Raw genomic sequence first — 10,400 nt, forward strand, 5'->3', positions numbered from 1 at the left:
GTACATTCAGGTACGTACAAATTACAAATTTAACGAAATTAGCTGATTTTGTAAAGTCGTACGGGTCTCCGAAAACAAAGCCAGACCCCCACAAAACAAATGAAAACAAAGCAAGAACTTTCACTCTTTCACTCCTACTCTCCATCTTTTTGGCAGAAGTTCGCTGGGAGGTTATGTCCGCTGAGATGGGGTGAAACAAAAAGGGGAAAAGAGAAGATAGAAGAGAGGAAGGAAGGAGATTTAGAACAAAGAAGCAGAACACGAATGTGCGTGTTAGGGTACCACCCTGGTAGTCTGGGCTATGTGATAATTATAACATTGTCATGTCTACCTGCAGCCACTAGTGGCCACCCTTCTGTGACAGAACCCTCCATCACTGGTGCCACTGGAGAGGCATGAGAGACAGCCTCCTGCCTATTGACTATGCGCCTTGGCTTTGTAAATACTTCTGTCTACCCCCAGAAGTATATAATCCCATCATTTGCTGAGGGGATTATCACTGGCAGAAAGCCAGGATATGCAACAGCAAGTGACCGCCATTGTTTTAGTTTATGTCGGACCCCCCCACAACCCACGGTGCACTACTATTTTGTATAAGTCCCCCCCCCCAAATATGCTGTATAAGTCAGTCTCCCCCCACCAGTACCACCACTACAGACATTTACCCCGGCCAAACCTTGGAACTGATTTCGGTCAGTAATAGTGGAGGTTGGGACCCCATTGTACTGATAATACCTATACTGACCCTGGGAGGCAGATTAAAGGGGTAGTTTGTATCCCATTATCTTGATTTATGTTAATGTGTGCTTTGCTGGCTATATCCAGCCATGTGTGTGAAAAATAAAGTAGTCTTCATTTTGATTATACCCTACATTCGGCTAGTTACTGGGAAACTGGGGAAAGAGTGTGTTGTCCCAGGCTAAGGGAGCACTAAGGGAGTCAGCGGAGGTAGTCGGTCAGACTATCCAGCTCTGTGACACCTTCCCTTTCAGGAGCATCCCTTTCTAATTACTTGGGACAGCTGAGCCACATTACCTACGTTTAGCACTGCCCTTATATACCTCCTCTGCCCTTCATTCTGGACCTTTGTTCGGCATTGGTTCCTGTTAGTCTGCTTGCAGCTAAAGTTGTGTGTACTTCGTTCTGATCCCCTGTGTATGACCTTGGCTACGTTCACAATCCAGTTTTTTGTATCTGACCCCGACGTATCCCACACTCACCTACCTGTCCAAGCCATGTTCACTGCCTGAGGGCTTCCAAGCCATATTCAAGCCGTGTGCCCTGCCAGTGGGCTTCCAGACCTTTGGTCTCCCAGAGGGCTTCGGTCTCTGCCTGGTTCCTTTTCGGCATCAGCCTTGCCAGTCCCAGTGCTGCTTTTCTGTTTGCTGTGTGTCTGTCTTTACCTACCTACCAGTCATGATGCATCAAGGGGTACAGACAGAGCCCCTGGTATCCCCTGCAACTGGGCTCCTACCCAACCTGCTTGCCCGGGTCCTGACAATGGAAGCGGAAGTGATTGACAGAGAAGGAAGGGATTGATTCAGAGAGCATGAGAGAGTGACCGAAAATTAGAATGTAAGAGTATGAGAGTAAATGTGCGTTACAGCGCTACGGAATTTGATGGCATTATAGAAAACAATAATGATAATAATAATAATAATAATAATAATAATAAATGTGGGTGATAGAAAATGCATTTTGTTTCTAAATCTAAAATCCCATTTTTGTCTGAAACAAATGGACAGAAAATTAATTTTTTTGGCCAAACACATGTCTGTTATCCACTATACCTATACCGGCATAGGACTGGAGTATGCTCAGCTTCTTTGACTTAAAACGGATATTTCTCCTTTTATATTGAAGCTCTTACAGAATATTGTATTACATTAAAAGCCCCCTTCCTCCCCCAAAAGGACCAGTCAGATGCATGAGAGTGGATCCTGCCCCTCTACCTCAGTCCTGCGACCCTGCATCTGATGAACTCCCCGCAGGACTGTTCTACAAGGAAATGATGCATATTTCCTATACTTTTATACATATTATGTGAACAAATACCCTTTTGTTTTGGTAATGCACAACTGTTTTAATTTGTGTTTGCAATGGTTACAATATTATAAATGTGTGCAGATCGTAATTGTAACTACTTTTATGAATGGGGCACGGTTATACAGAACCACCAGGGTGTTAATTACAGTGTATACATTTTTAATTGGTAAGGCAGGTGTTCCATACACTTGGCAAAAACAAGTTTACAAAGGTAATTAGCTGTTGGTTGATTATGGCACCACACATTTTCCGCAGAACATAGTGTGTACATACAATTGCAAAATGATCTTGGTTAGATTAAATCAGAGTAATTGGACTCTTAGAAAACCCATAGAATAGTGCCGATCTAACACAAAAATATGTGCGGTTTATTAAAAATAACAGTTTTCAAATAATATGTTTTCCCACTGCTGTATACCAGTGTAGCTTGTCTGTTTTAGCACTCTTCTCTTAGTCCAGTGTACAAGACAATGAGTTTATGAAGGAAATAACTTCATTAGCCTTGCTATAAGTGTGTTTGAGCAGGGAAAGTAACCCAAACTATCATTACAAGGGGATGCTCCTGGTCTCTAGATAAAGGAAGTTTATTGGAACGCAATGAAATTGTCATTGCTACTATACATACCACTATATAAAATATTCATTTTCCATTGGACAAGGGGCAGGCTGGCTCATGGGGCAACTGCCCCCTAGCCAGCCAAAAATTCTTTAAAAAGCATCAATCCACAGACCAGACAATTACTGGAGGTGGGAATGCAGCAGGGTCACATTACACAATAAACACACAAAAGAGGAGAAAGCTCCAAACTGGGTAAAGGGATAAGAGGGTAAGGGAACTAGGGAAGTATGTATGTATGTTAGCATGAGTGTGTGTTAGCATATGTAATTATGTGGGTGTTTTTTTAGACGGCAAAACGTGTCAGGTTCATTTACTGTTTCCTGCCTTTTTTATACATATATATCGTAATATACTACCAGTTTCAAGAGGAATTCCAACCTCCTTAGGGCTCCCACCAGTATTCTTAATTAAATATATAATATCCATTTACAAGTTACCCACAGTTTTTTGCTATAAAAAGAAAATAAAAACGGTCATACTGTAATGGTTAGGTGACAGCTTTGTCTTCTGGCTGCTTAAGAGCAATGTACAGTTTAAGATTTATTTTTTTAAATCTACATTCTGACAAATAAATTACCTGGTGGAGAATCCACGTCCATTGCTGTTCTTAATTTGCTAAAAAAAACAAACTCCTGCCACATTTTTTTTCTCAGAATGAAAGCCTTTCACAATAACGTTGTTTTAACCAGTAAAGTAGCATGCCTGGAAAAGTCATTTACATTTTCTGGTGCCCTTCTGAATACAAATTGGGGATTAACAAATAAATGACTCAAAGTATGATGCAAATGTAAAACGTTCCAATTATCCCGAGAAACTTTCTTTAATGCTCTTATCGTTCACCATAATCCGTAATTTGCCTGCTTACCAGGCTCACAGGGTTTACTTATTAGTGTTAAATAACTTCTCCACATGCTTAACGTTAATATATAACAGACATTCACGTTGAAAATTAATGCTAGCTACCATTTACTTTGCTTGAATTCAAAAGAAAAATACACTGCATGCCCTTTTAAATAACTGGAATAAAATACTGACAAAATGGCATTTCTTATTTTATGTTACGTTGAAAAATATGTGATTTTTTTTTTATCACAGTGCACATCACAACAGGAGATTAGTTGTGGTTATGGTTTGTTGTGTGTTACACAAAATAAGTAATAGTACACTTATAAGTAATAGTACACTAAGTATACTTAAAAGGAATAGAAATATAACAACAGAAAAAAAGAAAACCAAGTCAGTTGAAAGCAGAGATACTTAGTAGAATTTTTTTGTCTGTGTATAGCATATTTTGTCTGTATACAGCGACTCTTTTACTCCTGACAGTAAAACTCCGCCTAGGGAGACCATTGGTATTCCTGCTCCAGGAGTTAAAGTTGCCAAAGGGGCTCCCTGCCGGCGACCAATAGAGTCGCTCTTACGGACCTCCTGGCATCAGGAGTTAAAGGTCCATACGAGCGACTCAATAAACAAGAAACTACTGACTGTTCTCACCTTAATCTACCAAAATTCTAAATATTGTTGAGAACCAAGCCCAACTCTAAAGACACCAGCAAAAGCCCCAGGGAGATGTTTTGTGCGTATTTTGTGAACAGATGATGTGTAAATTATATGTATAGGTGCCTGGGGTATTGTAGCAGAGTGGATGCCCAAGCTAGGTTTGCAGGATCTAGTCTAGGACTTTAATGAAGCTTCCAAGGGTCCTGACAACCAGAGAGACTGTTGAAGGGAGAGGAGGTTCTCCTGTGCTCCCAGGGCAAGGAGAGGCCCTGAAGAAGGATAGCAGGATAGAGTAGTGAAGAAGCTGTACAGAGTAGGGCGCAGAGCAATTATTATTTTATGCAGCTGAGCCAGGTACATAGGGTGCATCACACCCTGGCATAGAAATTGTTCTGCCCCTACTCTGTACAGCTTCTTCACTGCTCAGTGCTCTGCTCTCTGCACCACCTGCCTGGCTCATGCTCTGCAAATACACAGAGTCAGTCTAACACCATACACTCACACATTGTTTGTGGGCACCCCACCCAGTCTGATACAGTATACTTGCATACACTCACTCACTCTAACACAATATACTGACACACCACCACACACTCACTTTAACACTGTACACTGGCCCACCCCAAACACATGCACACATGAAAACTGTACATTGACACACACACAGTTTAACACTGTATACTGACACCCTACACACACAATTTTCTCTCTCATATCTCTTTACTCTCCCCTTTCTTACTAGCATCTACCACCCCTTTCTCCCCAATCTCTTACCTTTCTCCCCATCTCTTGCCTCTCTGCCTCTGACCCTCCCCCTTTCCCCATCTCTCACCTTTCTCACTCTGCTTTCTTCTTCAAGTCCTGTGCCACTGGCTGTGTTGGGAGCTGGATCTCCGTTCTTTCAGACCTCTGTTTCACCACTCACTGTGTGCGCATCAGTCGCTGGTACACAGTGTTAAGGAGTACTGAAGCTGGGGTCTGAAGGAACAGAACTCACACTCCCCTAATTTTGTGCCAGTTAGATAGAGCTCCGTGATCCCACACCTGCACCACACCCATGTTTGTCCCCATGAAGTACCGGAACAAACTTCCAAATCCCGGGAGAGTGTCCCAGTTGGCAAGTATGGTGTTCAGTTATTCCTAGGACAGTTTTTTATTCTCAATGCAGCCCTGACTGATACTCAGATATTAAAAAGGTTATGAGCGACCTTGAGACGCTAGTTTAAATAAGGTGTCTTTTATATCTCTGATAGGTAAACAGTAAACATACAATGGGCAGCGAAATAGTTAATGCACTATTCCTGGAAACACTTTAATGACAAGCATATAACTCAAAATTAGCCACTTCCAGCTTTCATCCCTGAAAAAGAAATAATTACAAAAATTGGGCCATGAGAATTAAAATGTACTCTCAAAAACAAAGGTTTGCCGTGCCTGTGTTTGCTGCTCAAAACAATATGTTCTTTCTGACTTTTTAGTTTGAAACAAGGGAATTGCTACACTGCCAGCAATAGACAAGAAACTACTGACTGTTCTCACCTAAATCTACCATAATTCTAAATATTGTTGAGAACCAAGACCAACTCTAAATACACCAGCAAAACCCCCAGGGAGATGTTTTGTGCATATTTTTTGGGAACAGATGATTTGTAAATTATATGTATGGGTCCCTGGGGTGGAACGTTTGGAGAGTAGGGCGAGCCAGTGCTCAAACTCTAGTTGCCCAAGCTGGGTTTGCAGGATCTAGTCTAGGACTTTAATGAAGCTTCCATCAGGCACAGGTCCTGGGCATTAAACCCCCTGATGCCTGACAACCAGAAAGACTGTTGAGGGGAGAGGAGGTTCTCCTGTGCTCCCAGGGCAAGGAGAGGCCCTGAAGAAAATCTTCTGCGAAGAGAAGTGAGTATTTAGACTGGGCAGCCTAGGCCAGTAAAGTGTAGCCAGAGAGGGACTCAAGCGGAAGCTAGGCTTTCCTATTATGATTTTATTTTGGGGTATATGATTTGTGACATTTATGGCCCTCAACTTACAGGGTTTGCCACATATGATGGAAGTCCTGACTGAAGCCAACAATGTGAATACTGAACTCAATAAAGCTCTAAAAGCCAAGCATTCTATGGAAAAACCTGAACTGGATTCCTACAAGGATCAGCTACAGATCACAGAAGCCTACCTAAAGCATATGGCGGCAACCAAGCTTCTAAAAGAGAAGGAACTAGCATTGGCTGTACCTTGGCTTAGGCCAACCTTTTTACGCAAATCTATCTGCATTACTGGCCACTCAATGTACTTCTGCAAACAGCTTATCCCTGTTCCTCCAGTTGGGGAGAGGGTGTGCCCAGAATCTCGGCCATTGTGTAAACATAGAGCAGTACACACCTGGGGGGGGGACTGCCCAGGTGCCTTCTTATCAGTGAGGTGCCACACTGTGACTCTCCTACAATAAAATCCAAAATAAAAGATTGCAAGCGTTTTATTAGTAAACTTCAGGAATAAGTTAAGAAGTTAAAACTAAATGATCAAATATCAAATAATCTGTATCTTGTTTTTCTTGTAAATATATTTAAAACCGTCAAAACAGAAGATGAAAAAAATTGCAACTGTGGTCGTCACACTTAAGCGCTTCTATCAGCCAGATGCATTTTTTGGAAAGAAAAAAAAGCATAAATTTGAAGATTACAACATTTGAGAGAAGTTGAAGTTAGGTTTAAGTCACCTTGCTCTAATAAAATGTATTATTCCCTTTTCTGGTGTCAGCTGTGCTAATAACGGTGGATGTGGATTTCCACCTCTTTACCAACTGCTTGGATCTCATTTTAGTTTCTTGACGATTTCAGAAGTTTGAAATAGCTATGGTTTTATGTTCTTTAGAAAACCCTCTGTGAATTAATTTAATGCGAAAATCAATGAATCATTAAGCACTGGGGCAAATTACGTGAAGTTCTTATTATAGTGTTATGCAGGCCACCAAGATATGCTATAAAAGATGCCCCCTCTTGTACTAAATACACCACTTAATTACAGAGTAATGGTTTTGGAACATATTCTATGAAATGTAAATATCCAAACCTAGAAATAATTCTTTAAGCAAGGACTGTTTATTTCTAACCTAAAGACATTAGGTACAAGAAGAGGGCAAGGATAGGCTTTCATGCTTTGTCAGGAAAGTACCTCATGGCGGTGCTTCCTACCATCTGAAGCCCTAGGTAGCCATCCAATTGGTCTTCATAACAGTCAAGTGTGTTTGATACCAAAAGTTAAAACATTTTGGACCCAGCCAACATTATTTTGATTATTTTATGTCACTATTTACCACAGAGTATCGAAAAAGTTAATGGATCATTGTCTTTTATGTTGACTAATAATACTACACAAGGATTTCTGCCTCTTCAGTAGGCCCGGACTTCAGGATTTTGTTTCAGATTTTGTATAGCTCACTATTTTGTGCTTATATTTTCATGATTTCCAAGCAAAAATTGAGAGAGGGGGACAAAGTTATCAGTCCAGATTGAAACATTTGCTAAACATACCGTATCTATTAATTAAACACAAAGAACATAATAATTCTTGAAAAAAGATGTCTAAAATTTTCCATCACAAGATTTACACCGTGATTTCAGTTTATAAATATGCATTCATATATAAATTAACTTGTTTACCAGTTCTCTAATTATAATGACTTCCTTCATGATTAATTATGATAATTATTCCTGACTCAATTTTCTTGTAAGAAAATGTCTGTCAGTGTGTAGGATGTATAACTCAGTACAAACATATTACACAATATTTATGTAAACAAGCCAGAAAAAAAAGATTAAAAAAAAATAGCAGGTCCTAAAAAGATAACAGAAGTAAATGTTTTCTAAATGTATTGTAAAATGTGTTCTCTTTTTTCATATACTTGTCAGTTTAATATATTGAAATTTGTTATATTGAGAAAAAAAAGATTTGTATTAGACATTTTGGTACAGATTAGGCAAATATAAAGTGGGGATCTGATGGGGGAAAATGCTGTCCCCCCAAGATTTTTAGGGGTAGCATTTAGGATATATAAGAATACAAAGAAGAAGAAGGAATATAAGTGCCTACGTACAGTGATCAAAAGGAGGCAAAACATCCTTTATGCTTTTTATTGTGACAACACTCAAAAATCATTTAACTCAAAAGGGAGAAAAAATATATATTTTTTTAAAATACATGCGAGAATAAATAAATAAGGGCTATCTCACTGCCTCAATATTAGTAGTCAAGTAGCGTAATAGAGAGGACCTCAGAATGAAAGAAGTATTGAGACATGTAAATGCTGTGTATGTTTACCAGTTAGAGGGACTACTGCACCAGTCAGCCTCGCCATGAATCCATAGTAAAATACTGAATACTTAAATATACTTTTTTTAAATTGTGTGTTAAAGAGAAATACTTATTTTGTAAAAACTGTGCTATAGAGAATGAAGGCCCCTTTCATTCTCGCTGATTCCCGTTTTGGTTGCTTTAAGTGGCCAATCACTGGCAGGAAAGAGTTCCTTTTAAAAATCGATGGGCGTGCAAAATCTCACCGCAAATGACTACTGGCGGTGAGGATGTCACACTTGTGCAGTCCTTCGCTGGCCAAACGCATACGCTGCAAAAGACAGGAGCTGGGTGGAGAGGAATGCATGAAAGGAACGATCTGGGAACACTCAGATATAATATTCATTAAAATACATATGATGGCTGGATTGTACCTTTTAAGGCTGAACGTAATGCAATTTTACTATGCATTATGGAGGGTCAATCATGGTAAGCTTCTCTTGCAACAAAGAGACACGTATAATGCATACTTACTGTTTCTCACCCTACATCGTGCTTACCTATTTCTGCTGAAAAGTTAATAGAATAAACATTAAAAACAAATAATCCCAGGCTCAATGAGACTTCTGAAAAGACTGTATTAAAAATGTACAAGTAACACCAATATAACATCATAGAAAACTTTTCCAGTCTAAATGCATTTTACTAAATTTTAATAAAATTGGAAATGAGTCATTCGTAATGGTATGGAATCATGACTGAATACAAATAATAGAGGATCAGCGTCTTAAATCAGTGTGTATGTCTTCAGCAGTTATGGAAAAAAACAGTAATTATACCGTAAAGATCATGGGATAGTAGAGATTATTTAAACAAACTCATGGGATTTTTCTCGTGTACAAAGATTTACCACGTAACAAGAAAGCAGGCAGTAAGTTGCATACAAATGAGACTCTTCAGGTCGGAAAGAAAATGTTGCACCAATTCACATAAGAATAGTGATGAATCTAAAGGGAGAAATATAATCCATGTTAATGAGCATATAAAAAAAAACTATTTCATGCTTGCTCTACAAGGAAAATGGAAGGAATTTTTATAAAACCTCAATAAAACTGATCCATCTAGCATGTAGGTATAAAATGTGAACAAATTGCGGAATAGTAACATAGATCAATGTATAAATCTTGCCTGCATTATTCCTTACAAAGGTATAGATCTGGAGATAAGAACCGTGCTTTATGGTAGTTGTTTTCAAGTCAATTTAGAAATAATAAATAGTCACTTCTTCTAGATGTTGGGAAGCACAAGCCTACAATAAAACTTCCCCGAAACAGGAGTAGCTGAAACCTTTATGAGTAAAAATCTTAAAAATAACTTTTAATCTATGTATTTGACTACACTATAAGGAGACCATATGGAGCCCTTCCTTTTAAAGCTCGTTTGTCACATTTGTATGACAGATTGTGGAATGATTGTTATACTTGTTAGACTTGTGGGTAAGAGTAAATTATAACCTAAAACAAAAGAAACTGTTCAGTTACCATTTTCATATTTTGAGCTGTAAGCACTATTATAAAAGGGAAAAAGTACAAATGTCTGGTTTGGTCTTAATTTGTATCATTATTGCTGTGAATAAAGTCTCTTCTGTAGTTCATGCCTTTTGCTCTTTAGGCTGTGCCATACAATGTTTGGCAAATGTATTCTTTTTATTGCAACTGCAACAGCTGTGTCCAAAAGCTGGGTACCTTTTTGGTGGATGCAGCCAACCGCGTCTGTGCCCTTTTGATGCTCTGTCTGTGCTTGATACTTAACACTTGTTTTTATTATCTTAAACTGTGCCTATTAGTGTATTACCAGAATACCTGCTTTACATAGTTTGAATAGTCTGTACTCACACACTAAGCTTTAAATTAAGCCTTTGAAATATCTGTGACACTGCATATAA

The sequence above is a fragment of the Spea bombifrons genome, chromosome 1, assembly GCF_027358695.1.
Source record: "Spea bombifrons isolate aSpeBom1 chromosome 1, aSpeBom1.2.pri, whole genome shotgun sequence".
In the NCBI taxonomy this organism is placed as follows: domain Eukaryota; kingdom Metazoa; phylum Chordata; class Amphibia; order Anura; family Pelobatidae; genus Spea; species Spea bombifrons.